The sequence below is a fragment of the Jaculus jaculus genome, chromosome X (genome assembly GCF_020740685.1).
Source record: "Jaculus jaculus isolate mJacJac1 chromosome X, mJacJac1.mat.Y.cur, whole genome shotgun sequence".
NCBI classification, from domain to species: Eukaryota; Metazoa; Chordata; class Mammalia; order Rodentia; family Dipodidae; genus Jaculus; species Jaculus jaculus.
This window is the reverse complement of record NC_059125.1, coordinates 97,715,977-97,743,847: the sequence shown is the minus strand read 5'-3', so window position 1 is coordinate 97,743,847 and position 27,871 is coordinate 97,715,977. Positions and strand designations below refer to the sequence as shown.

The window sequence follows — 27,871 nt, the reverse complement described above, 5'->3', positions numbered from 1 at the left end:
ATGGCTAGAGGCCCTGGTACACCCATTCTCTCTCTCTCTGCCTCTCTCTTTCTCTAATACTAAAATATTTTAATGACAAAACTTTAAATATTTTAAAGACAAATAAAATATTTTATAGACAAATTAATGTGATGAAATGAGTAATGACAGAGATAATTCTAATAATATAGACAATTTACAATGTTCAGACAAAATATCCATCAGGATAACATTTGAGTTCATATCCAATGAAGATAACAAATGTTATATCTGAATCCCCCCTGCAAATGCATGTGCTGGGAACATGCTTATAATTCCAGCACTTGGAAGGTACAGGCAAGAGAATTGGGAGTTCAGCACTATTCTCAGCTGCATAGTGAGTTTGATGCTAGCATGGGCTACATGAGATCCTTTCTCAAAGCCCCAAAAAAATGGACGAACACAACATTTTTTGGTACTGAGAACTGAACCCAGGATCCTACCACTGAGCTAAGTTTGCAGTATTTGGGTGTTTTTTTTTTTTTTTTAATTTTAGGACAGTGTCTTAATATGTTACCAAAAGGGGCCTTGAATTTCCAATGTAGGCCTCGAACTCCAATCCTTTAGCCTCAGCCTTCCATGTAACTGTGATTATATGTTTTTGTACTACCATGCCTGGCTTGAACGTATCTTTTACAAATGCAAAAATCTTAAGGTATGAAATATAATAATACAAATATATAATTTCATACTGTGCCACAGATATACCAAAAATATAGGAAGAGTGTATATTGAGAAACTATGAGTAATACCAACTACAGAGATTCAGCCATTGTGAAGCAGGCCCACAATATTTTTATTTCAGTAAAGAATCTTAAGTTAATTCGATGGGCATTGCTAATTGAAAATTACTGGTTTAATAGATTCAAGTGCAGCTGGGAGTAGTAGTGCACACCTTTAATCCCCCCAAAATCCCAACCCCCAAAAAAAGATTCAAATGCATATGAAGTTTGTGCCCAAGTCAACATTTACTACACTTGATCTTAGCCAAAAGGATGAAAAGCAAGTCAAGTAAACATTTCAAAAAACGGTTAAAATTAACATTATGACTGCATTGTGGTCTAGTGTTCTCTGGAAATGCATTACCAGTACTCAGATGAATGGAAATATCATGGAGAACAAGGGACATTAAGATGTCTTTAGATACATACCACAAGCTTTTTTTTCAGGCTTAATTCACTTTTATTTATTTTTACTGTATAAAATCCCTATGTGGTAGCCACAGCTGGAGCCTGGGTCCTCTGCACTGAGACTCTGGTGTGGGTTTTCACAAGATGGTCAGTAAATTCCTGGCAGGGAAACTTGGTGAACACAGTCTCTTTATCAGAGGTCGGGGGTCAGATATCTGTAGGTCTTAGAGATGGCATCAAAAGTGGCCTTAGCAAAGTTGCCCAGAGTAGCAGTGCAGCCCCTGGCTGAAGTGTATCAGTCATCAATACCAGCCATCAGCAGCAGCTTCTTGGACATGGGGGCAGAGACAATGCCGGTGCCCCTGGGGACAGGGATAAGGTGCACCAGCACAGAACCACAGCGGCCTGTCACCTCACTGGGGACTATGTGGGGCTTGCTGATGTTGCTCCCTCAGTAGCCTCTCCCGAGAGGCACAATGGAGAGCTTGGGCAAGATGATGGCCCCTCGGATGTCAGTGGCTACCTCCTTAGAACACTTGACACCCAGGCCGATATGACCGTTGTAGCCCCCAAGGGCGATAAAAACTTTGAACCTGGTCCGCTGGCCAGCGCGAGTCTGCTTTTGCACTGGCACGATCTTCAGCACCTCATCCTTAAGGGACGTGGCCATGAAGAAGTCAATCATCTCAGATTCCTTGATGGGCAGGGAGAACAGATAGATCTCCTCCGGGGACTTGATCTTCATGTCCTTGACCAGGCGTCCCAGCTTGGTGACAGGGATCCACCCCTTGTCTTCGGCTTTGCCTCCACAAGCCCCGCGGCCAAGGAGACGGCTGCCGACACCTGCCAAAACCTCCACGGAAGCCGGAAGCTGCTGCGGTCTCCCAGGCCCGGCCCTGGGTCCTCCGGGCCCTCCCGCTGCACTGGCGTCATCCGCCATTTGGTGTTTTCCCGAGGAAGAAGAAGCTTGTTTTTTTTGTTTTTTGTTTTTTTTTTTTTTGAGGTCTTGCTTTATCCCAGGCTGACCTGTAATTCACTATGTAGGCTCAGGCTGGCTTTGAACTCACAGTCATCCTTCTACCTTGGCCTCCTTAATGCTGGGATTAAAAGCATGAGCCACCACACCCAGCCATATTCTGAAAAAAATTTTAAGGTTTTAAAAATTTATTTATTTTATGAGAGAGAGAGAAAGAGAGAAAGAGAGAGAGAGAGAGAATTAATATGCCAGGGCCTCCAGCTAATCAAACTCCAGACACACGTGCCACTTTCTGCACATGTGTGAACTTGTGCACTTGACTCACCTTGTGTGTCTGCCTTACATGGGACCTGGAGAGTTGAACATGAGTCGTTAGACTTCACTGGCAAGCACCTTAATTGCTAAGCTATCTCTCCAGCCCTGAAATTTTTAAAATAACATTAGCTCATATAAATTTAACATGGGTAAGAGTGACCATTTCTTCTGATTTGATACTGTGTCCCATGCTATGATCAATAGGAAGATGAAATAACCACAATTATTTCCAGCACCTCTCACCTCTCTCCCTCCTGCCCTCCCTATCTCTTCCTCTCTATATATACATATACATATACATTTACATTTACATATACATATACATATACCCATACATACATACATACATGCATATATATGTATGTGTGTATATATATGTATATATGTATGTATGTATGTATGTATGTATATATATATATATATATATATATATATATATATATATATATATATATATATATATATATATACTACAATCACTATCCCCTCTCTTGCCAGGTACATTCTTTTGTAAGAAGAAAATATCATTAAATCAAACATTTGTAAAGATGTATTGTGAAACCATATCGGAGATTTTCAGAGGTCTTTGGTAATCAAAGACTTATTCTTTTTTGAGGTACAGTCTCTCTCCAGCCCAGGACTTTTACTTTTTTTTAAAGAGAGGTGCTAGCCAGGAGTGGTGGCACATGCCTTTAATTCCAGCACTTGGGAGGCAGAGGTATGAGGATCACTGTGTGTTCAAGGCCACCCCAAGTCTACATAGTGAATTCCAGGTCAGTCTGGGCTAGAATGAGACCCTACTTCGTAAAACCAAAATAAAGAGAGGTGCTGCAGGCTACAGTCACAGGATATTGGACCACCATGCTGGAACCAAAAGGGAAACTAGTTCTCCCCTGGCTAGACCTCATAGTGCTGGAGAGCCCTATGGGAGCTGCTGGAGGATAACGGTCACTAACAACATGAATAAGCAGAGGACCCTGAAGACTCATGTTTGATTACCCAGTACCCACATGAAGCCAGATGCACAAAGTGGAACATGCATCTGGGGTTCCTTTGCAGTAGCTAGGGGCCTAGTGTAGACATTCATTTATTCTCTCTCTCCTTGAAAATAAATAAATAATTTAAAAAATAAATTTAAGGGGGCTGGAGAGATGGCTTAGTGGTTAAGCACTTGCCTGTGAAGCCTAAGGATCCTGGTTCAAGGCTCGAGTCCCCAGGACCCATGTAAGCCAGATGCACAAGGTGACACATGCATCTGAAGTTCATTTGCAGTGGCTGGAGGCCCTGGTGCACCCATTCTCTTTCTCTTTCTCCGCCCCTTTCTCTGTCTGTTGTTCTCAAATATATAAATAAAATTAAGCAAAAATTAAAAAATAACTAAATAAAATAAATTTTAAAATGTGCTGGGCATGGTGGCACACACCCTTAATCCCAGCACTCAAGAGCCAAAGGTAGAAGGATCACTGTAAGTTCACGGCCAGTCAGAGACTACATAGTGAATTTCAGGTCAGCCTGGGCTAGAGTGAGACCCTACCTTTAAAAATAAAAACAAAGGGCTGGGGAAATTGCTTAGTGATCAAGGTGTTTGCCTGCAAAGCCTAAGGACCCCAGTTCAATTCCCCAGGACCCATGTTAGCCAGATGCACAAGGGGCCCATGCATTTGGAGTTTGTTTGTAGTGGCTAGAGGCCCTGGTATGCCTGTTCTCTCTTCCTCTCTATCTGCCTCTTTCTTTGTCCCTCTCAAATAAATAAATAACTGAATAAAATATTTTTTAAAAATAGTTGAAAAGCAAAAACATAAAAAGAAAAATGTTTATTTCATTTACCAAGTCAAATCTATAAAAAGATCCTCCATATTCTGAGTTACTGGAGGAAGTGATGATCAGTACAGTTTTTGTAAACAAATTTTAAAGGAATCAAAATAAATTATGATATAAATGCATGTAGTTAAATAAAAATAATAAATGAAAGAGAACTAATTCATTGCATGTAGTCCTACCAAAAGAATTTTTCCAAACATACTCAATGTGAGTGAGTGAGAAAGTGGTAATTTTTTATTTATTTATTTATTTTTTGAGGTAGGGTCTCTCTCTAGCTCAGGCTGACCTGGAATTTACTTTGTAGTCTCAGGGTGGCCTTGAACTCATGGTGATCCTCCTACCTCTGCCACCCAAGTGCTGGGATTAAAGGCGTGCACCACCACGCCTGGCACAATGATAAGTTCTTAGATATGACTGGATTCTTACTTAGGTGGAAGTTATTTGAAAGGATAATCTCAATGAAAATTATTGTTTTGTCTCTTTTTTATTTTTATTTTTATTTATTTGAGAGTGACAGGGAAAGAGACAGAGAGAGAGAGAGAAGGAGAATGGGCGCGCCAGGGCTTCCAGCCACTGCAAACGAACTCCAGACCCATGCACCCCCTTGTGCATCTGGCTAACATGGGTCCTGGAGAATTGAGCCTCGAACCAGGGTCCTTTGACTTCACAGGCAAGTGCTTAACCGCTAAGCCATCTCTCCAGCGCCCTGTTTTGTTTCTTTTATGGTGAGCCAGAATGGATTTAGTTAACTGAGATGTTTCTGGGTAGTTATATAGGGTCTATTTTCTGTAATAAACACGTTGGGATGAATAGATAGCATAGCACTTAAAGTGCTTGCCTGAGCAGCATAAGGCCACAGGTTCGATTGTCCAGTACCCACATATGCCAGATGCACATGGTGGCACATGTGTGGAGTTAATTTGCAGTGGCTAGAGCCCCTGGCATAGCTATTCTCTCTCTCTCTCTCTCTCAAATAAATAAAAATATTCATAATTAAAAGGAAAATCATGTTGAGAGACAAATGAGATGTCAGATATCACAACATTTTTATGATTTCCAACACACAGTTTTCAAAACTCATAATTTTCAACCTGCTTATTTGTCAATCTTTTTTATTTTTTATGTTTTTTTTTTGGGGGGGTTCTGAGGTAGGGTCTCACACTAGTCCAGACTTTCCTGGAATTCACTACGTACTCTCAGGGTGGCCTCAAACTCATGGCATTCCTATCTCTGCCTCCCTAATATTCAGCCTCAGTCTTAAAATTAGTTTTAATCAGTATATAAATATATACATTGATGATATTTTGACTAGTATCTATGAGTACTTGCTGTCCTTTCTTTTTTTTAAAAAATATTTTATTTATTTATTTCTTAGAGACAGAGAGGGAGGGAGAGAGTGAGAATGGGTGTGCCAGGACCTCTAGCCACTGCAAACAAACTCCAGATGTGTGCGCCACCATGTGCATCTCTGGCTTACATGGGATCTGAAGAATCAAACCAGGGTCCTTAGGCTTCACAGGCATGTGCCTTAACTGCTAAGCCATCTCTCCAGCCCTTTGGTATGTCTTTTCAATCATAACAGAAGCATTAAATAAACACCACAGAAAAGGAGTTGAGATACATCTTTGGGCTTGGTTTTTAGCTCAGTGGTGAAGAACTTGCCACCATGTATAAGGCCCTGGGTTTGGTTCCCAGCACATCTAAATAAATGCATTTAAAAAAAGACATCTTTTTTCCCTCTTTTTTTCCTGTCCCGCCCGCAAGACATCCTATTATATTTTATGGTTACTTATTTATTTGAGAGAGAGAAACAGAGAGAGAGAGAGAGAATGGCCATGCCCAGGCCTCTAGCCACTGCAAACAAACTCCAGATGCATGCACCACCTTGTGTATCTAGCTTAAGTGGGTACTAGGGAATCAAACCTGGGTCCTTTGGCTTTGTAGGCAAGTGTCTTAACTGTTGAACCATCTCTCCAGCCCCTAAATTTTCTTTTCTTTTTTTTGTTTATTTTTATTTATTTATTTGAGAGCGACAGAGAAGTGACAGGAGTGCTCAGCACTGAAATATCTCAATCACACATTCCATGGCTCAGGGTCTAATGCGGAAGAGGTGCTGGAAAGAATGTAAGAGCCAAGGGAAGGATCGACTCCTTACAACATGCTCCCTCCAGACAGAAAATGACCTGGGTATCCATGACCTCATAGTGCCTGACACTACCTACACAAGACCATCATAATAGGAGGAAAAGATCATGACATCAAAATAAGAGAGAGACTGATTGAAAGGGGAGGGGATATGATGGAGAATGGAATTCAAAGGGGAAAGGGGGTGGGAGGGCATTACCATGGAATATTTTTTTAATTATTTATTTATTTATTTGAGAGCATCTGGCTAATGTGGGACCTGGGGAACCGAGCCTCGAACCGGGGTCCTTAGGCTTCACAGGCAAGCGCTTAACCGCTAAGCCATCTCTCCAGCCCCCATGGAATATTTTTTATAATCATGGAAGTTGTTAATAAAAAAAATTTGCAAAGAAAAAAAGCCATACCTATAATTCCAGCATTCTGATTGAAGGATGAATCACTATGGGCTACAGTGAGACTGCTTCAAAAAAAAAAAAAAAAAAAGCACAACTAGGGATACAGATACAAGGAACACATCTCCTTTTCTTTTTTATTGACAATTTCCATACATATGTATTTGATCATAAAACCCTCCCAGTACTTTCTTTGGTCCTCCTCTTCTGTGCCCCTTTTCCTGAACCTTCTTTTTTCCCACTAGCCCTGCTTAGATTGAAGACATCTTTTTTTCAACATTGTGTGTTAGGAACATCTTCTCCCCTCACCTACCCTTTTTACTAAGCAGTATCACCTAAGGGTGAATCCTGTTATAGTGCCAGTAAAAGAATTGAGGTGGTTGGGATAATTAAAGGCAGATGAGGTTTCTAAAATGGGGTTCTGGGGTTGAAGGTTAGTAAAACAGTAAGGGTATAGTATTTTATTTGTGTTTTGCATATGCTCACCATTTCCCCAATTTATGTATTTCTATTGGGTTCAGATACACCCTGATCTGCTTGTTTTCCCACTACTATTTTTCCTTTGCATTGGGATTTTTCTCTTTATTGGATTCTGTAGGTCTTCTCTCAAAACTGATAGATTTTTTTAAAAATTTTGACAATAACAGCTAGACATAATGGAGAAAATTATGAGTAAATCCCTCTTATACTCCCCATTATTTCCCTTTCTAATATCAGCCACTCTTACCACTTTAAGTAGAAGGCCAAGTTCTGATACGTGTGCTATTGTTGGATGTTACAGGAAAAGTACAAAACTATCTGCAAGTCAAACTTAGAGGCTTTCCTGCAGTGTGCAGGGAAGTGAGCCATGAGATAAATTCTAATTTTTATTTTGATATATCTTGTATTTGTATACCTTTTTTTTTCTCACAAGTATACTGGAAGTAGGTACTGCTGGCATGCCTATTCTATAGAAGGGAAAGTTAAGGAATACCAAGCCTAAAATATTTGACCAAAAGCCAGGTTGGGAAGGTCATAAGTCCTGGGGGGGAAGCTACTACTGTTGTTTGGCTAAATGGATATATTATGCCCACCAAACTGCCTTCAAAATACTTATGTTTGGGCCCATATATTAATTCTGCTTACTTTTGGTATGTGAAGCTTCTCTTCTCAAATGGCAGTGACTATGGGAGAGATTCACACATCATTAAAGCTCCCAGAAAAAATGAACAGTCGCGTGTTCAGCACTAAATGAGACACTTCTATCACCACCTCTAAGGCTTAGAGAAGGGCAAGCGACAAAAGAGCGAGAAAGCGAATATGAAAGAGAGAATAAAGCAAGCGAGAACAAGCGACCGAGAGAGAAGAACAAGAGAGAGAGAGAGAGAGAGAGAGAGAGAGAGAGGGAGAGAGAGAGAGAGAGAGAGAGAAGCGCAACCGAGAGAAGAGAGCGCTTGAGAAAGCAACCGAGGAAGGGTAAGGAACCAGCGGAAATGACAGACTGGCCGGACTCCAGGCGACCACTGATGACGAGACACTAGGCGTCACTGTGTTCTGTGGGTTGCTATAAAGAGATGGGAATCTTGGCGTTGAGGCTGGCGACGCCCCAGCCTTTAAAGTTGACAAGATGCGGGCGGAAGCGAGTGTCCGGCACAGCCCCGCACCCGGCGGGCTCGCCACTCTCCCGGGTGTATTTGGCGGCGGGACGCGGACGTGGACGTGGGCGGCTGGTTCGCGATTCGGTTTCTGGCGTGGTGGTAGGTCTGCCTTAGGTCTTAGGTCTGACTCAGTGCGCTTCCCCGCTGCGTTGAGAGCAGTACACTGGGCTCCGCGTGACACAAGAAACTATAGCTCCATCCTCCACCTCAGCAGCCCGCCACTTACTACATGCCTCACAGACTAGCAAAGTACAGAGAACTACAGGTAGGAATTGCCTTGAGAAAGGGGTCAGGGATAGGCTATTTGATGCTGTGCTTTGGCATATTTTAAAGGTCAAATGAGGGCAAACCTTCCTCCAGCCACTATTCTCCCAGGCATGTATCTTCCAAATTTATGTCCCTATGCGCCTACTTGGACAGTTAAGTTGTGCTTTCGGTCCAAACCAGGTTATATCTAATGAGATCATTTGCCCATAGAATAGCAAGTACCCTGTGGTGGAATCCTTACCTGAGTACAAGATCTCTCCTTTCAGGTGGCGCCTGTAGCCAATCTCTGGTTAAGACAGCAAGGCCAGACTCAGGCGGGATAGCCTGTCTGAGCATTGGTAATAGTTCTGTGACGTCTTTTGTTTGTCCTGAACTGTACACGTGCCAGACCCCTAAGCACACTTTTAATTCTTCCGATTCACCAACCTATTGATTTCTTGACCAGAACAATTTTAGTGAAGGTAGTCCAAATATATGCCTCTCAAATTTATTTGTGTCTAAAAATCAGCATGAAGACTGGTTGAAACAGAGGTGGCTGTGTTCCATTCATAGAGTTGTTTTGTTAGTTGTAGAATGGGTATCTGAATTTAAATTTCTCACAAGTTCCTAGGATATAGTAATGCTACTACCTTGGTGGTCTAAACAAAGCTGAGCCAAGTGTTCCTCAATGTGTTATGGAGCCCGAAGCTATAAAGCCAAATCTAGGGGAAAAATCCTCTACCACATTATAAAAGAAATCGATTATTAAAAGCACATTATTGGTACACAAAATATACATATATACACACATACAATCACCACACATATACACCTTGATATAATATTATTTTCCCTACATTTTTGGCAGAAACCGGGAAACAAGAAAATTTCAATCTGGAGCTGGAACGATGGCTCAACAGTTAAGGCACTTGCCTGCAAAGCCTAAGGACCCAGGTTTGATTCCCCAGAACCCACATGGTGGCACATGCATCTGCAGTTCATTTGCAGTGGCTAGAGGCCCTAGCACATCCATATTCTCCCTCCTTCCTTCCTTCCATCCTTCTTTTTTCTTTTCTTTCTCTCATAAATAAATAAAAAATAAAATTTCAAGCTGTCTACTCCCTCCTGCCCATGCCACTGATTAACTTATAGACCAGAAGAAACAACTCAGTAAATGTGCACCGGTAGCTATTGACCCAAGTTACTAGAACTGGGAAATAAGTCTGCTTCCTGGTGTCAGGCAGCAAGACACTTAGTGTGGTCCATTTGCACTCCTTGCATAGCGTTTTCTATAGTAATCTGATATTGCATGTCTCTTAGGAAAGGACATCTGTTTAAAAAGACAGGATACATTCTCAATAGGCAGATATAAACGAAATGCTGTAAAGACAGTTAAATTACACACTACATAGAAAAAAAATTTGGTCTATTTTAAATATTTCCATTTATTTATTTTGCAAGAATGAGAATGGGCATGCCAGGGCCTCCTGCCACTCCAAATGAACCTCAGCTACATATGCTATTTTGTGCATCTGTGGAACCTAAGTTAGCAGGCTTTCCAAACAGTGCTTTTAGCTGCTGAGCCATCTTCTCAGTCCTGATCTACTTCTATTTATACTATCTTCTTATAAAATGTAGATGATATATGGTTGTGAAGTACATAGTTATGGTATATTTGTTCACGATACTTAATTGACTCAAGTTAACATATATATCACCAGAAATATTTTTTTTCTGATGTGAGCATTTGAAATGTCCTCATAGCAAGTTTGAAACATGCAGTGACTTATGATTAATAGTAGTCACTGTACTGTGGTTCTGCAGGTATCAGAATCATCCTCCTATCTAACTGAAGGTCCAATACTTTTACAAATATGTCTCCATTCTCCACACCTTACAGCCCACATCCATCAACACTACTTTTGACAGTGTGGTTCTTTGAGGTCCTGCCTATGTATGAGAACATAGAGAATTGGTCCTGCTGTTTAGGCCTGACTGCTTTCACACACTCCAGGCCTCACCTTTGCTGTAGCAAATGAAAGAATTTACTTGTTTTTAAATGTTAACAAGTGTTCTGTTTGTTGACAGTTGCTTGTCATGCTGTAATGAACATAGGCAACATGATGCACTTCTAAATGTCTATTTCACATCTTAGACTGTGAGAAAAGGCCAGCTGTGAATATAACTACTGTGTAGAGCACTCTTCCCTGGCATATCCCTGGACCTGTGTTAGACCTCTTTAACCCTCAACAAAGGTTGGATTGAACCATCATATTGCATTTCAGTTTTTTTTTTAATTTTTTGTTAACTTTTTATTTATTTTATTTGAGAGAGACAGAGAGAGAAAGAGGCAGATAGAGAGAGAAAATGGGCACGCCAGGGCCTCCAGCCACGGCAAACAAACTCTAGACGCATGCGCCTCCTTATACATCTGGCTAATGTGGGTCCGGGGGAATCGAGCCTCAAACCGGGGACCTTAGGCTCCACAGGCAAGTGCTTAACCGCTAAACCATATCTCCAGCCTACATTCCAGTTTTTTAAAGGACATTTATGCTGCTTGAGAGGCACATTAATAATTCATTTTCCTGCCAGCAATATGTCTGAGTTTATCCTAGATGATGTCTTTTAAAAATATTTATTTATTGGATGGACCTGGAAAGTATTATACTAAGTGAGGTAACCCAGGCCCAGAAAGCCAAGTGCCACATGTTCTCTCTGATATGCGGATCCTAGCTACAGATGATTGGGCTTCTGTGTGAGAATGAAAATACTTAGTAGCAGAGGCCAGTAAGGTAAAAAGGAGACATAAAGGGTAGAGAAAGGAAGGGAGGAGGATACTTAATAGGTTGATATTGTATATATGTAATTACAATGATTGTAATGGGGAGGTAATATGATGGAGAATGGAATTTCAAATGGGAAAGTGTGGGGGTGGGTAGGGAGGGAATTACCATGGGATATATTTTATAATCATGGAAAATGTTAATAAAAATTTTTAATTAAAAAATATTTATTTATTTGCAAGCCGAGAGAGAGATAGAGAGAGAGACAGAATGGGCATCCCAGGGCTTTAGTCTGCTGCAAATGAACTCATGTGCCCCTTTGTGCATCTGGCTTAACTTGGACCCTGGGAAATTAAAACCGGTCATTAGGCTTTGCAGACAGGTGCCTTAACTACTGAGCCATCCCTCCAGCCCTAGATGATAACTTTTAAAAAATGTATTGGAAGGCTGGAGGGATGGCTCAGCGGTTAAAGTGCTTGCCTGCAAAGACTAACAACCTGGGTTCAATTCCTCAGGACCCATGTCACCTAGATGCACAAGGTGACTGCATCTGGAGTTCATTTGCAGCAGCTGGAGGCCCTAGCACACCCATTCTCTGTATTGGGAAAAGAAGAAAAATGTATTGGGCCTGGCATGGTGACAGCCTTGGGAGGGAGCGATAGGAGGATTGTTGTGAGTTCAAGGCCAGCCAGGGACTACAGAGTGAGTTCCAGAACAGCCTGGGCTAAAGTGAGAACACTTCAGAAAAAATAAAATAAACAAGCAAAAAAGTATTGATTTGAGACTCTCTTCTCTGCAGAGATGCCTGCAAGTTGAGCGGTGAGTTCCAGGGATGCATCCTTCATGTGTTACCTATGCTGGGGTGGGCTTTTTGGTTAAGCACTTGACTTTGAGTTGTTCCTGATCCTGTAAGTAAGATCCTGTGATCTGTAAATAACCTCAATAAACTCATTAATTTGCTATGTTGAATTTATTGGTGTCCTTACTTTGGTCCATCCTCCATGCCCTATCTCAAGCTGAACATTTGTTCATGCCTCTCCCAGGAAAAGATTCATGCAACAGGGGTTCAAAGGCTGAGTCTTCTTGTTGTTGGCCTCAAATGCAGCTCTTTGCCAAAATTTGAAAAAAAAAGACATAGAAATAGATTTTCACCTGAGTAGAAATCAAATATATTTTTATAAAATGTTGATTTGACCATTTCATGCATGTATATAATGTACTTTGAATACACTTGTGTGTCATTATCATCTCTTGTCCCCTTCCACTACTGTTGAACCCTGTATTCTTTTAACAAGCCCTCCATCTACTGTGATTTTTTTTTTTTTGTGCCCCACTGAGTAGAATTCAGGATGCTTGCATGAGCACGGCTGGGGGTTATTTCCTGGAGCATGGGCAATTCACCAACTGCTTGGCCACTGAAGAAAATATATCCCATGCACCCAGCAACCACTAACTGCTGATAACGCCTCTGGGAGAGGAAGGGCTTGTGTGTCCCTCTACTATCCATGATGAAATCTTCTTTTTTCTTAATTTTTTTTTTGAGGTAGGGTCTAGTTATAGCCCAGGCTGACCTGGAATTCACTATGTAGTCTCAGGGTGGCCTCAAACTTACAGTGATCCTCCTACTTTGCCTCCTGAGTGCTGGGATTAAAGGCATGAGCCACCACACCCAGCTTTTCCTGCACCTTTGAAAAGGAAACAGGAACTCCTTCAGCCTACATCCTTGCTTACTATGTGTAAATAGCTCAACATATCTCAATTTAATCACCAGTGTGGGGCTGGAGAGATGGCTTAGCGGTTAAGTGCTTGCCTGTGAAGCCTAAGGACCCCGGTTCGAGGCTCGGTTCCAAAGGTCCCACGTTAGCCAGATGCACAAGGGGGCGCACGCGTCTGGAGTTCGTTTGCAGAGGCTGGAAGCCCTGGCGCGCCCATTCTCTCTCTCTCCCTCTATCTGTCTTTCTCTCTGTGTCTGTCGCTCCAAATAAATAAATAAATGAAATTTAATCACCAGTGTGTGCCTTCCAGTGTCTCAGTTCATGACAGGTGCTGGGCCTCTTCCCATCACCAAGTAAACAAAAGAATTCACATGCAGACTTCCATGACTGCTAGCCAAGGATGTAGTGAAAGGAGCCTTCCTTGGGGTGAGTTCTTACCAAAACTTAAAAATATAGTGATCTAACCCCACACTCCCCTCTACCTTCAGATCAACATTGAGTAGTCTCGGGCTGGAGAGATGGCTTAGCGGTTAAGGCGCTTGCCTGTGAAGCCTGAGGACCCTGGTTTAAGGCTCGATTCCCTAGGACCCACCATCTAGGGCAAAGATATGTGGTTGTGCACACCTTTAATTCCAGCTTTTGGGAGGCAGAGGTAAGAGGACTGTTGTGAGTTCAAGGGCAGCCTGAGACTACATAGTGAATTCTAGGTCAGCCTGGGCTAGAGTGAGACCTTACCTTGAAAAAAAAAATGTGTTGTTTAAATGGCTGTGCATTTGGGAGAGATGGAGGAGAAAGAGTGAAAAGAAATCTAGGAAGGAGGGCTGAAGAGAGGGCTCTGGGGTTAAAGGTGCTTGCTTGCAAAATCTGATGGTGTGGATTCAATTCCCGAGTACAGTTCAATTCCCCAGTACCTATGTAAATCGAGAAACACAAAGTGACACATGTATCTGGAGTTTGTTTGCGGGGGCAAGTGTCCCTGGCATGCCCTTTCTCTCTTCCTGGGCATGGTGACACATGCCTTTTAATCCAGCACTTGGCAGGTACAGATAAAAGTATTATTGTGAGGTTGAGGCCAACCTGAGACAATATAGTGAATTCCAGGTCAGCCTGGGCTACATGGATTCCCTACCTCAAAAAAAATTAAAAATCAAGTGGGGCGGGAGAGATGGCTCAGTGGTTAAGGTGCCTGCAAGGTGAAAGAACCTAGGTTTGATTCCCTAGTATCCAGGTGAAGCCAGATGCACACAGTGGCACATGAGTCTGGAGTTTGTTTGCAGTGGCTTGAAGCCCTGGCACGCTCATTCTTTCTCTCTCTATATCTGCCTCTACCTCTCACTTTCTCAAGTAAATTATCAATAACTTTAAAAAGAAAACAAGGAAGAAATGGAGCAGACTGATTTTCAAACAAACATAGCCAGAGGCAATGCTTAGTTTTTAGATGATCAAAGCAGACAAGATATAGTTGATATTCCCTGCAAGTGCGCCAGGTATGGAGGAACTGAGGTTACAGAATGAACAAGACACAGCACTGTTTCCTCTTTTAGCAAAACCTGCTGCCTAGATTATGAGACCTTATTAAATAAGCAATTGGAATATGAAATGGTATGGGTTTTGAGGAAATACACACCAGGTGCCTAAACCCAGCTAAAAAGAGCCTGATGAGAAAGTGAGGAATGTTGAAGTTAATGTTTGAGGAACAGGTAGTGTATTAGTTAGGGTTCTAAGGAGGAACAGAACTGATAAAATGAATTGTATTAAAAAGAGAAATTAGGGGCTGGAGAGATGCCTTATCGGTTAAGGCTTTTGCCTGCAAAGCTAATCCCAGTTCGATTCTCCAGGACCCATGTAAGCTAGATGCACAAGGGGGTGCATGCTCCTGAAGTTCATTTGTAGTGCCTGGAGGCCCTGGCGCTCTCTCTCTCTCAAATAAATAAAATATATTTTAAAAAAGGGAAATTAGGCTGGGTGTGGTGGCACATGCCTTTAATCCCAGCACTCGGGAGGAAGAGGTAGGAGAATCACCATGAGTTTGAGGCCAGCCTGAGACTACATAGTGAATTCCAGGTCAGCCTGAGCTAGAGGAAGACCGTACCTCAGAAAAAAACAAAAAGAAGCCGGGCGTAGCGGCGCATGCCTTTAATCCCAGCACTCGAGAGGCAGAGGTAGGAGGATCGCTGTGAGTTCGAGGCCACCCCGAGACTACATAGTGCATTCCAGGTTAGCCTGGGCTAAAAAGTGAGACCCTATCTCAAAAAAACAAAAAAATTAAAATAAATAAATAAACAAAAAGGGAGGGGGATTATTCGGTTAGCTTATGGCAGTCCAAAAATAGCAGGTTGCAGGCTTGAGTCAAGGAACCTGGTAGCTGCTCAGTCCACGTGGTTGGATGCCTCAGCAGGCTCCCTGAGGAGCCACTGGGCTTCAATTCACACTGTCAGGCTGAGGAAACTTGGTTCTAATGCTAATGAAGGATAGCTGAACAGGGTAGATGCACATGCAAGTAAAGGCACTCACCAACAAGCAGCCAGGCAGGAAGAAGGGGCTTTCATCTCAGAGCTTCCTTACATAAAGCCCACCATGAGGAAGGCTGCCCACTCTGAAGGAAGGACTTCCTCATTTAGTCAATACTTCCTGGCTCAGAGACCCAACCAAGAAGGTCTGTGGATTCCTAATCAGATCAAGTTGACAGCAGAACTTAACAATCACAGGTAGAAATCTATACCTCAGGAGGGTAGAGCATAGGGCAACAATACTTTGCAGTAGAAAGTGATAAGAAAAATAAGTTGAGATAATCTTACCAGGTTAGAGAAATGGCTAAGCAGTTGAAGGTACTTAGGTGTGAAGCTTGAGGCCACAAGGTTCAATTCTGCAGTGCCCACGTAGTGCCAAGATGCACAGAATGGCACATGTGTCTGGAACTTGTTTCCAGCAGCAGCAGGAGGACCTAGCACACCCATATTTATTCTCTGTCTCTCAAATAAATAATATAAATATATTTTTAAATTTACTTATTTCTAGACTAGTGACTAGAAGGCAAGTTTGGGCTATGGTGAGGTAGGAATGTTGACAAGTGAGGCAGATGTGAGGCAACAATAATTAAAATGCAAAATGTGCTTTGGTCAAATAGAAGACTTTTTCCGGATGTGGTGCATGCTTTTAATCCCAGCACTCAGGAGGCAGAGGTAAGAGGATAACCATGCGTTTGAGGCCACCCTGAGACTACATACATAGTGAATTCCAGGTCAGCCTGAGCTAGAGTGAGACCCTACCTCAAAAAACAAACAAAGACTTGTAAAGACTTGTATTAGATTGCCTAGGGCTATACCTTCATAGGTGATAGCAGTTTAAAGAAAAGAACCACAGATATCAAGCAGAGGCTTTACCAAAAATAAACTTCAGAAAAAGCCCACAAATCTGCAGTTATGATCAGATGCAGTGTGGCCTGACCATGGACTGCTAATCCTGCTGTGCTCATCACCGTAGATGAATCTCAACTTCACTGAGAACTTTACACACACACACACACACACACAAATAAAACATATAAGTCAGCCTGGCATGGTGGTAATTCCAGCATTTGGGAAGCAGAGGTAGGATCCTGTGAGTCTGAGGGCACCCTGAGACTACATAGTGAATTCCAGGTCAGTCTGGAGTCCACCTCAATGTGACTCCACCTCAAAAAACCAAAAACAAACAAAGAAACCCCCAAACAGCAAAGTCCATATCACCAAGTTTATTGCCCTCAGATCAGATCAGATCAGATATCCTTCTTTTTTAGATATTGTTTTTTTTCAGTCATATAGTAATCCAACCATTCTTTAATACATAATTTAAAAATATTTATAAGAAAAATATAAATATAATTTATAAATAACATTTGTTTTATATGCACACACGCATTCATTTCTAGGGATTGAGGAACACCAGAGTGGTGTCACTCCTCATCCACACCAGGACACAGGCATTTGGAAAGACAGTGTTCACTTCTGAATATGAGCTTATTTTAGCAAATGAGTTCACAGTTTTAAGGGCTGATAAAATTGGTGCATGCCCATTATGGAAATCCCTGTAGAGGTTTCTCAAAAACATATCTACCATATACCCCCGGTTAGTGTGGGCCTTGCTTCAAAAAAACAAAACAAAACTATGCAAAAACCAACAGCAACCCCGCCAAACAAAACAAAACAAAACAAAATAACAAACAAAACGAAAGAAGTCGGCTTGGTGTTCAACTCCCCAGCAACCCATGCAAGGCTGGGTTGAAACTGTGGCGCAAGTGACTGTCGTTCATTTGCACCTGCAGGAGACCCTGGAGCACACGAGCGCACACACATACACACGCGAGATTAAAAACATTAAAAAAACAGCGCTTGTTTTCAACGTGTACGATGTTCTGGGTTATAGGGAGACAGGTAGGTTCTAAAGTGACATTTAGGAGAAGACAAAAAACTAGTAAGGTCCCACCGAGATTCGAACTCGGATCGCTGGATTCAAAGTCCAGAGTGCTAACCATTACACCATGGGGCCAGCTGCTAAGGTACTCTAGTTGTATTCTCCTTGAGGCGAATAATCATCCCTACGATTCCGCTTCCGCTGCCAAATTGTAGTCGATTTGAATGTTACTCTATCGCCCCCTAACGAGAAGTGCTGAAAATACAAGAGTAAATTTTGATGTGCAAATTGACTCTGTATTTTACAGTGCAAAAGAAGAGGCTGAAGTCCTGCAGTGTTAAGGGAGTCTTTCACAAAGAATTATTCCAAGAACCGCACAACTTTGAAGTTTTTGATTATATTTCCCGGAGACCCTGCCTAGCAGTGAAATTTTTGTTCTATGGTGGTCTGTATGCTTCCACAGAAGCATCCTCTCACATGCAGTTACCATCGCTGGGAAGAACTTACTAGGAGTTCGACTTTCATTCAAATGAGAACTCACATCTTTGCATGAGATGTCCTAGAAAGTTCACATCTATGACAGATCTTATAAGTGAGGAATAAGCACCCTGTATTAAAGATAAAAGAAAGAATATATCAGGGAGTGGAACTTATAATTCACGTCTTTAATCACAGCACTCAGGAGACAGAGGTAAGTTTCACATATATGACTTACTAATTTCTTGTTATTGTCTTACTCAATTCATAAAACGTCCTGGATAAATCTGGCTGATTTTCCACTCCTACTTCTTGGAAAGACTCTGGGAGCAATGAGTTTCATTGACTTATCTGTTGGTTGTATGGGGGTCAAAATGACATTTGCTTGTTTGTGCTGGTGGAACCATCTGTGTGACCTTGGATCCTCAGGTGGTTGTTGTTTTCACCCACGATCTAAACGTTCTAACTTCACTGCATGGAGAGAAATGGGAAAACCTGTGGGCAATGGTGTGGTGAGTTTTATCCATCTGCTTAGACAAACCCATAGATTTTTTTATTATTATTATTTTTTTATTATTTTTTTATTATCCTTTCTTCCTGTAACACAGTTATTTAAATAAGAGAAACTTCTTTTAAAATTATGAGAACATATTCTTTTATATTTATTGAGAGAGAGAGAGACAGACAGAGTAGGTGGGGGACAGAACAGGCACACTAGGGCTTCCAACCACTGCAAAAGGACTTCATATGCATAGGCCACTTTGTCCATCTGGCTTACGTGGGTCCTGGAGAAATCTAACCTGGAATCTTTGGCTTTCCAGGCAAGTTCCTTAATGGCTAAGCCATCTTTCCAGCCACCATACTTTTCTGTCTACATAGATATTGAGATTCTACACTGATATAATTGGGAATCTGAACTGTGCTGTTTTCCAAGAGCTAATTGAATTCTGGATGATGTCACACAGGAAGTCATTGTTGTAGGCCTCACATGTAGCTCTTTGTCAAAATTTGGAAATAAAGGACATAAAATAGGTTTTCTCTTGAGTTAGAAATCAAATACATTCCTACAAAATGTTGATTTGACAATTTCATTCATGTATATCATGTATATAATGTATTTTGAACATACTTGTGTGTCATTATCATCTCTTGTCCCCTTCCATTACTGTGGAACCCTGTCTTCTTTTGAACTAGCCCCCCATCTACTATGATTTCTTTTTTTTTTTTGTACCCCAATGAGTATAATTCAGGATGCTTGCATAAGCACTGCTGGGGTTTATTTCCTGGAACATGGATAATTTACCAACTGCTATGACACTGAAGAAAATATATCCCATGCACCCAGCAATTGCTAACCAATTATAGCTCCTCAGGGAGAGGAAGGGACTTGTATGACCCTCTGCTATCCATGACAGAATCATTTATTTTTATTTTGGTATTTTTGAGGTAGGGTCTTGCTCTAGCTCAGTCTGACCTGGAATTCACTATGTAGTCTCAGAGTGGCCTCAAACTCACAGTGATCCTCCTACCTCTGCCTCCCAAGTACTAGGATTAAGGGCATGCACTACCATGCCTAGCTCATGATGGAATCTTTTTGTTGTTGTTTTTGTTGTTTTTTTCCGAGGTAGGGTCTCACTGTATCCCAGACTGACCTGGAATTCACTCTGTAGTCTCAGGGTGGCCTTGAACTCACAGCAATCCTCCTACCTCTGCCTCCTGAGTGCTAGAATTAAAGGTGTGCATCACCCCACCCAGCTGGAATCATACACACACACATACATATATACATAAATACATACTTAAATATAAATATACACATATATTAGGGAGACAGAGAGAGATACAGACACATACACAGAGAGAGAATTGGCTTGTTGCTAGGGCCTCAGCCACTGAAATCGAACTCCATATTCTTGTATCACATAGTGGGCATGTGTGACCTTGCATTTGCCTCATCTTTGTGCATCTGGCTAACGTGGGATCTGTAGAGTCAAATGTGGGTCCTTAGGCTTTGTAGGCAAGTGCCTTAACTGCTAAGCCATCTCTCCAGCTCTGGAATCCTTTTTAAAAGTTTTTGTTCATTTTTTTAAATATATATTTGAGAGTGACAGAGAGAGAGAGAGAGAGAGAGAGAGAGAGACAGATAGAGAGACAGAGAGAATGGGCGCGCCACTGCAAACAAACTCCAGATGCATGCACCCCCTTGTGCATCTGGCTATCGTGGGTCCTGGGGAATCAAGCCTCGAACCGGGGTCCTTAGGCCTCACAGGCAAGCGCTTAACCGCTAAGCCATCTCTCCAGCCCTGGAATCCTTTTTAAAGAGGAGAGAGAGAGAAAGAGTGTGAGCCAGCGAGCTGGGGAGATGGCTTAGCGGTTAGGGCGCTTGCCTGCAAAGCCAAAGGACCTCAGTTCGATTCGTAAGCCTCAAGGTGGCGCATATGTCTGGAGTTCATTTGCAGTGGCTGGTGTGCCCATTCTCTCTCCTCTCTCTCTGCCTCTTTCCTTGTCTCAAATAAATAAATTAATTAATTAAATTAAAATTTAAAAGGAGGAGAGAAAATGATTGTTGTACACACAGAATTGCTTTGCATGGTCTCATTTGAGATGGTCTCATGCCAACTGATGTATGAATCTTGACTTTTTTACCTTTGGAAACTTCAAATAAAAATGGAAACATGAAAAAAAGAGGGGTGGAGAGAGAGAAGAAGGAGGAGGAGGAGGAGGAGGAGGAGAATGGGCACACACCAGAGCCCTCTATCACTGTAAACACACTCCAGATGTATGTGCCACTTTGTACATCTGACTTTATGTGAGTACTGCAGAATCAAACCCAGGAATTCAGGCTTTGCAAACAGCACCTTTCACTGCTGAGCCATTTCCCCAGTCTCATGATGGAATCTTGATAGGACAGATCTTTGGTTTTTTTTTTGTTTGTTTGTTTTGTTTTTCGAGGTAGGGTCTCACTCTGGTCCAGGCTGATCTGGAATTAACTCTGTCATCTCAGGGTGACCTTGAACTCATGGCAATCCTCCTACCTCTGCCTCCCGAGTGCTGGGATTAAAGGCGTGCGCCACCACGCCCGGCAATAGGACAGATCTTATACAGGTCACTACAGCTGCTTTGAGTTCATGAATGTAACAATGATTTCATTTCCAGAAGACAGCCTTTTAAGGCATGCCTCCCAATTCTCTGCTTCTTATTTCTTTATTTGTTTAACTTTTCCCTCTTCTGTGATATTATCTGAGCATTGGAGTGGGTGGCTAGATGTCTCATTTACCACTGGCCACTGAACAGTCAGGTATTCTCAGCACTTTGAGTACTTGTGCATCTCTGCAGTTATGACTATCCCCAGGCAAAAGATTCTCTGCTGTGACCACAGCAGAGAGTGGCACTGACTTACCAGCATAAGCATGTTTTACAAAAGCAGTTAGAAAGGGCACAGTGAGGGAGGGAGGGCATTACCATGGGATATTGTTTACAGTCATGGAAGGTGTTAATAAAAATATATAAATTTGAATTTTTTTTAAAAGCAGTTAGATGGACACAACCTATTTATTTAGGAAAAAAATAAGGCTTCCTTACAAGGGATTATGACAAGTGAATTCACAGGCTTTTTAACACATTTATAGTACCAAGAAAGAATTCCTTCAAATAGAGCAGGCATCAAATCCATTTAGAAAGCCATTGGTTATCCGCTGACTCTATAGCACCAGAAGTCACGTATTTCCCGGAAGGTTGGCTGTGTAGCATGCCAGATCCAGAGCTGGATATGACCCTTTACCTCAGCAGCCTGTGTAGCACCTTCCACCATTATGAAAGCTGGCCATTAGGAAGAAAATATGGGGCTCAGTTCCAGATTGATTTAACTATGTCCTACAGCTGAAAACGTGGTTATTTTCAGCAGTAGGGTTGTAATGGGGAGTTAGGGGTTCAAGGAAGTCCTTGAACCTCAAACCCTGGGTTTGTGTCTACTTTTAACCAAATAATTGAATAAAATAAGACTGAGAAGTACAGTTATTAAATGAGCATATTTATTTAGGGATGAGCAGACCCAAGGGGAAGAAAACGAATACCCGCACGTGGCCCTGACTCCCTCTTAGGGTCTTACTATCTAGTTCTAGTGGGGAACCAAGCAGAGTAGCAATAGCCAGGATTGTTTGGGGGACAAAAGGGGCATCCAAACTGTTGTTCCAAGAAGAAAATGGTTTTCTACTTTACAATGATGGCTAAGATTGAAAGTTATCCTAGAAGGCACAAGTGTTCAGCAAATGAGAAAAGGGGCAGGCCTAACATTTGATAGCTTTTAGAATAAGATACCAGAAGGGAAAACGGAATCCCTAGCCAACGCATAGTAGTGTAACTCTTAGGTGGCCTGGAAAGGAGCGGTAAGGATGAGGGAGGTATGCGCTCCTGTGAGGCCTGGGAACTATGGCTAGCGCTTCGGTACATGGCTGCACTTCCGTAGGGCCTCCTGGCCAGTGACAGTCCGCCGGTGCCCTCTCTGCTGCTGCGGGATGCCGGCGGGAGGGGCGGCCGGGTGCAGGACCGCGGTCCGGGTGGAGACTCTCAGCGCCTGATGTAGGATCAAGCGACTAATTCCTACTTACTAGGTGGGGACAAAGGAGCTGGCGGAAGTGACAGACTGACCAGTCCGCGGGCAACCATTGATGACGTCCCCGTTAGGCGTCTCTGTGTCCTGTGAGTGGCTGTAGAGATGTGGGAATCTTGGGGTTGTTTACGGCTGGCGGTAGACAGGATCTGGGCAAGAAACGGTGAACCCGTGAGTAGAGGACAAGATGCGGGCGGAAGCGAGTGTCCGGCACAGCCCCGCACCCGGCGGGCTCGCCACTCTCCCGGGTGTATTCGGCGGCGGGACGCGGACGCGGACGCGGACGTGGACGTGGGCGGCTGGTTCGCGATTCGGTTTCTGGCGTGGTGGTAGGTCTGCCTTAGGTCTTAGGTCTGACTCAGTGCGCTTCCCCGCTGCGTTGAGAGCAGTACACTGGGCTCCGCGCGACACAAGAAACTATAGCTCCATCCTCCACCTCTGCAGCCCGCCACTTACCACATGCCTCACAGACTAGCAGTCAAAGCACAGCGAGTTCATGTGCTGCTTCATGTTGTGGCAGAAAAGCGTCCTGGGACCACGTGATTTCCTTGTGGAGGTGCAGGGGAGAGGCTCTTTGATGAGGTGCGTTAAGATGTTTTGGAGAGCAAATGAGGGTAATAATAATCCATTGGGAACTATTCTCCCGGGCCAGCATTGAAGAGCTAAGCCGTGCTTCCAGTCCAAACCATTTTTTAAAAAATAGAATCTTGCCGGGCGTGGTGGTGCACGCCTTTAATCCCAGCATTTGGGAGGCAGAGGTAGGAGGATCGCCGTGAGTTCGAGGCCACCCTGAGACGACATAGTGAATTCCAGGTCAGCCTGGGCTAGAGTGAGACCCTACCTCGAAAAAGCAAAAAAAAAAAAAAAAAAAAAAAAAAAAAGGAATCTTTGTATTCTGTATGATACATGATGGAGACGTGTTGGTACCATCATTTTCCTCCTCCCTGCTCCCATTCCACTGAAGGCTCTCAATGGGATTGCTGGTATTCCATGGAATTGTGGGTTATGAGTTGTGAGAGCAGCTATCAGCCATGGGGGGGCGGGTAATGCCTCTGTATATTCCCTCCCACCCTGTGGTTCTTATAATCTTTCCACCCCCCCTTCCGCAAAATCCTAGAGACTTGGTGGATGTCCAAACCGGTTTTTATTTATTTATTTATTTGAGAGCGACAGACAGAAACAGAAAGAGGGAGGGAGGGAGGAAGAGACAGAGAGAATGGGCGTGCCAGCCAGTTCAAACAAACTCCAGATGCATGCTCCACCTTGTGCATCTGGCTTACATGGGTCCTGGGGAATTGAGCCTCGAACCGGGGTCCTTAGGCTTCACAGGCAAGCGCTTAACCGCTAAACCGCCTCTCCAGCCCCAGGTTTTTTTTTTTTTTTTTAATGAGATTATTTGTCCACAAAATATGAAGAACCCTGTGATAAAATCCCTCTTACCTGAAGACGGTTTCCCCATTCACCTGAAGCCTATAATCTCTGGTTAGGACAGCAAAGCAGGACTCCCCTGTTTGAGTTTTGGGAATAACTCTATATGTCTGTTTTTCCAGGAAACTCAGTTCTCAGCACTGAACTGTGAACCTACCTAAAACCGTAAGCACACCTGTAGTACTTCTGATTCATCTAGCCTGCTAATAAGAGCTTTTCTATCTTCTCTGTGTTTAAAAATCAGGAGGAGGACTGGTTGATATAAACGTTGCTGGATTTGATTCATAGAATTAATTTTAGAGTTCTCGGGCTAGTGCCTGAATTTTAGTTCCTAACAGTTTCTTGGAAAAGAGGAATACTACTGTCTTGGTGGCCTGAACAGAGCTGACACAGGTGTATCTTAAAATAGTATGAAACCTGTATGTTTTGCATGGCTGGGTAGTCACATAACATGTGACTCAACTGTGCATGAAGTTTGTTCCCAAGCAGCCTATATTCTTTCCTCTGGCACTATGAAATCTGGCACTGTTGAGCACAATTCCAGATTGATTGCTATATGGCCTGCAAAGAAATCATGCAGTATCTTCAGCAATATGGTCTTCCCATCTTATTTTAGTGGGCAACCAAGAGCACTGGCAACAGTTTGTAATGTTTCAAGGGCCCTAGATGTTTCCCTAGGAAATAACTCCTAGGGAGGTAGCCCATCTCTGACACTGAGATCTTTCAGTAACGAATGGCTTCTGGTAGCAGCTTTTTCCTTCAGACAGAATACTGACAGTTGAATTTAAACCCTCTCCTATCTTATTTCATTGTTTTGAGACTGGATCTCTCACCAAACTCAGAGCTCATCGAATCTGTTAGTCAGTCCAGCCACCAACTCCCAGAGATTTTCCTCTTTCCTCCTACATCTCATGCTGGAACTGTAGGTGCAGACCACCACACTCTGCATTTTACCTGGGTATCAATGATCTGAACTCAGGTCTTATGCTTGTGAAGCAACTGAGCCATTTCCAAAGCCCCAAATAATAGTCTATTTAGTTCACAAAGTAGTACATTTCCATAGGGTTTTACATAATCCTTCTTGCTACTTATCCTTGCACACCATCCCATCATTTCCTCCATATGCCCTCCCCCATCTCCACTTAAGCTTTTTTTTTTGTCATTGTTGCTTTCAAGGTAAGGTTTTTGCTCTACCTCAGGCTGATGTGGAACTCACTGTGTAGTCTCAGGGTAGCCTTGAACTCACAGTGATCCTCCTACCTCTGTCTCCTGAGTACTGGGATTAAAAATGTTTGCCACCATGCCTGGCCTGGTTAAACTTTTCAATCCTTTTTATTCCTCCTACTACTTTGATATCACATGTGAACTATTATATCTACATCCTCTTAATGTCTCAACTCCCTTACTCTTTTACTTTACAACAGTGTTCTGGTTTCCTGGCTTTTACATAAATATAAAAATTTGAAGCTAATATCCATATATGAGAAAGAACATACAGTGTTTAGTTATCTGAGCCAGTGTTTAGCCATTTAGTGTAATATTTTATGATACCATGGTTTTTCCTACAAATTGTATAATTTGATTTGTATTTACAGTCGAGTCAAAACCTACAGTGCATATGTACTTAATTTTCATTGGCCATTTATCAGTTAATGGGCATCTAGGTAGATTCTATTTCCTAGCAATTGTCACTACAGCAGCAGTGAGCATGGTTGTACAACTATCCCTATGGTAGGATATAGTGTTTCTTGAATAAATGCCTGGGAGTGGTATATCTGGGTAATATGATAGTTTTATTTATTTTTTATTTCTTGAGGTGGGGTCTCACTCTAGCTCAGGCTGATCTGGAATTCACAATGTAGTCGCAGAGTGGCCCCAAACTCCTTGTGATCCCCCTACCTCTGCCTCCCAAGTGTTGGGATTAAAGGTGTGCAACACCACACCCAGCAGTAGTTCAGTTTTTATTAGCTGATCTCTTGGTTCTATTCCTTGCTAGTTATTGAGTTATATGCTCTCTTTCTTTTTTTTTAATTTTTTGTGTATTTTTATTTATTTATTTATTTGAAAGTGACAGAGAGAGAAAGAGGGAGAGAGAGAGAGAGAGAGGGAGAAAGGGCATGCCAGGGCCTCCAGCCACTGCAAATGAACTCCAGATGTGTGCACCCCTTTGTGCATCTGGCTAACGTGGGTCCTGGGGAGTTGAACCTCGAACCGGGGCCCTTAGGCTTCACAGGCAAGCACTTAACCGCTAAGCTATCTCCCCAGCCCTCTCTTTCTTTTTAAATATTTTAAAATTTATTTATTTATTTGAGGGAGGGAGATAATGGGCCTCTTGCAATTGCAAACAAACTCTAGACACATGTGCCACCTTATACATCTGGCTTTATGTGATTACTGGGAAATCAAACCCAGGTCCTAGGGCTTTGCAGGCAAGCACCTTATCCACCTATACGTCTCTCTAGCCTGAGTTATATGCTGTCTTTCCTTTTGGGTTGTGGGAAGTGCTGTTAAGAGAGAGTCTCATGTAACCAAGACTGTTGTTGAGCTTATTGTGTAGTGGAGGGTGATACTGATCTCCTGATCCTCCTGCCTCCATCTCCTAAATTGTAGAATTGTAGGTGTAGGGATGACACCTAGTATTCAATTAGAGTTCATATTTTCTTTAACCCCCTTTCCCCCAGAAACAGATGAACAACAAAATAAAACAAACAAACAAAAACACCTATAAGAATCAAGGTATGTTGGCTCACATTTTTAATCTCAGTAATCAGGATATTGATATAGGAGGAACACTGTGATTGGGAGAATATTCTTGGTGATACATTAAATTCCAGGTCAGATCTGTCCTGACCAGAGGTTGAGATAAGGTCTCAACTCACAACATACATCCCCTGCAGTTAAAAAAAAAAAAAAGATAAAACATTGATGTATCTATCAGCAATGGATTATTGTTGAGATGAAAGAATAAAAGAAATCATCACCATAGTGTCCACTCCTGGTTCCTTTATTAACAAATTATTTCCTCTCCCTGTTTCTCAAGGTAGGGTCTTGATTTTTTTTTTTTTTTTTTTAGCCCAGGCTAATTTGGAATTCACTGTGTAGTCTCAAGGTGGCTTTGAACTCATGGCTATACTCCTACCTCTTCTTCCTAAGTGCATTTACTTTTTTTTCTCTTATTTTAATTTTTTTTATTTGAGAGCGGCAGAGAAAGAGAGAGAGAGAGAGAGAGAGAGAGAGAGAGAGAGAGAGGGAGGGAGAGAGAGAGAGAATGAGAATGGGCACGCGGGCCTCCAGCCACTGCAAACGAACTCCAGACGCATGCGCCCCTTTGTGCATCTGGCTAACGTGGGCCCTGGGGAATTGAGCCTCGAACCGGGGTCCTTAGGCTTCACAGGCAAGCACTTAACCACTAAGCCATCTCTCCAGCCCTATTTTTATTTTTTTATTTAAGAGAGAGAGAAAGTGAGAGGGACAGAAAGAGAGAGAGAATTGGTGTGTCAGGGCCTCCGCCACTGCAATCGAATGCCAGACACTTCCGCCACCTAGTGGGCACCTGTGACCTTGCACTTGCCTCACCTTTGCAAGTGCCTTAACATCTAAGCATCTCTCTAGCTCCCAGCTCCCAAGTGCATCCTTTTTTTTTTTTACATTTTTATTTATTTATTTGACAGCAACAGACACAGAGAAAGAGGGAGGGAGGGAGGGAGGGAGGGACAGAGAGAGAGAGAGAATGGGTGTGCCAAGGGCTCCAGCCACCACAAACGAACTCCAGACATGTGCACCCCTT

The 27,871-nt window shown here is 42.6% G+C and overlaps 1 protein-coding gene, 1 non-coding gene and 1 pseudogene across 10 annotated transcripts in view; 1 reads left to right on the top strand and 2 right to left on the bottom strand.

Moving 5' to 3' along the window:
* Window positions 1–1,226: 1,226 nt before the first annotated feature.
* Window positions 1,227–2,088, bottom strand: LOC101611110 (annotated as a pseudogene).
* A 15,545-nt stretch (window positions 2,089–17,633) lies between these two features.
* Window positions 17,634–17,705, bottom strand: Trnaq-uug. Its single transcript has one exon. It is a non-coding gene; the product is annotated as a tRNA-Gln (tRNA).
* A 5,014-nt stretch (window positions 17,706–22,719) lies between these two features.
* Window positions 22,720–27,871, top strand: part of LOC101611396 (E3 ubiquitin-protein ligase RNF14-like) — a 53,665-nt gene continuing 48,513 nt past the window's right edge. For 2 of the 9 annotated variants that reach the window (XM_045140200.1, XM_045140201.1), the window contains exons 1-2: window positions 22,740–22,985; window positions 24,207–24,249. The gene's annotated coding sequence lies outside the window, so the exon portion shown is untranslated. Of the gene's footprint in view, window positions 22,986–23,045; window positions 23,239–24,206; window positions 24,250–27,871 lie in introns of those variants that run through there. The other 7 variants (XM_045140203.1, XM_045140202.1, XM_045140205.1 and 4 more) reach the window with 6 other exon arrangements.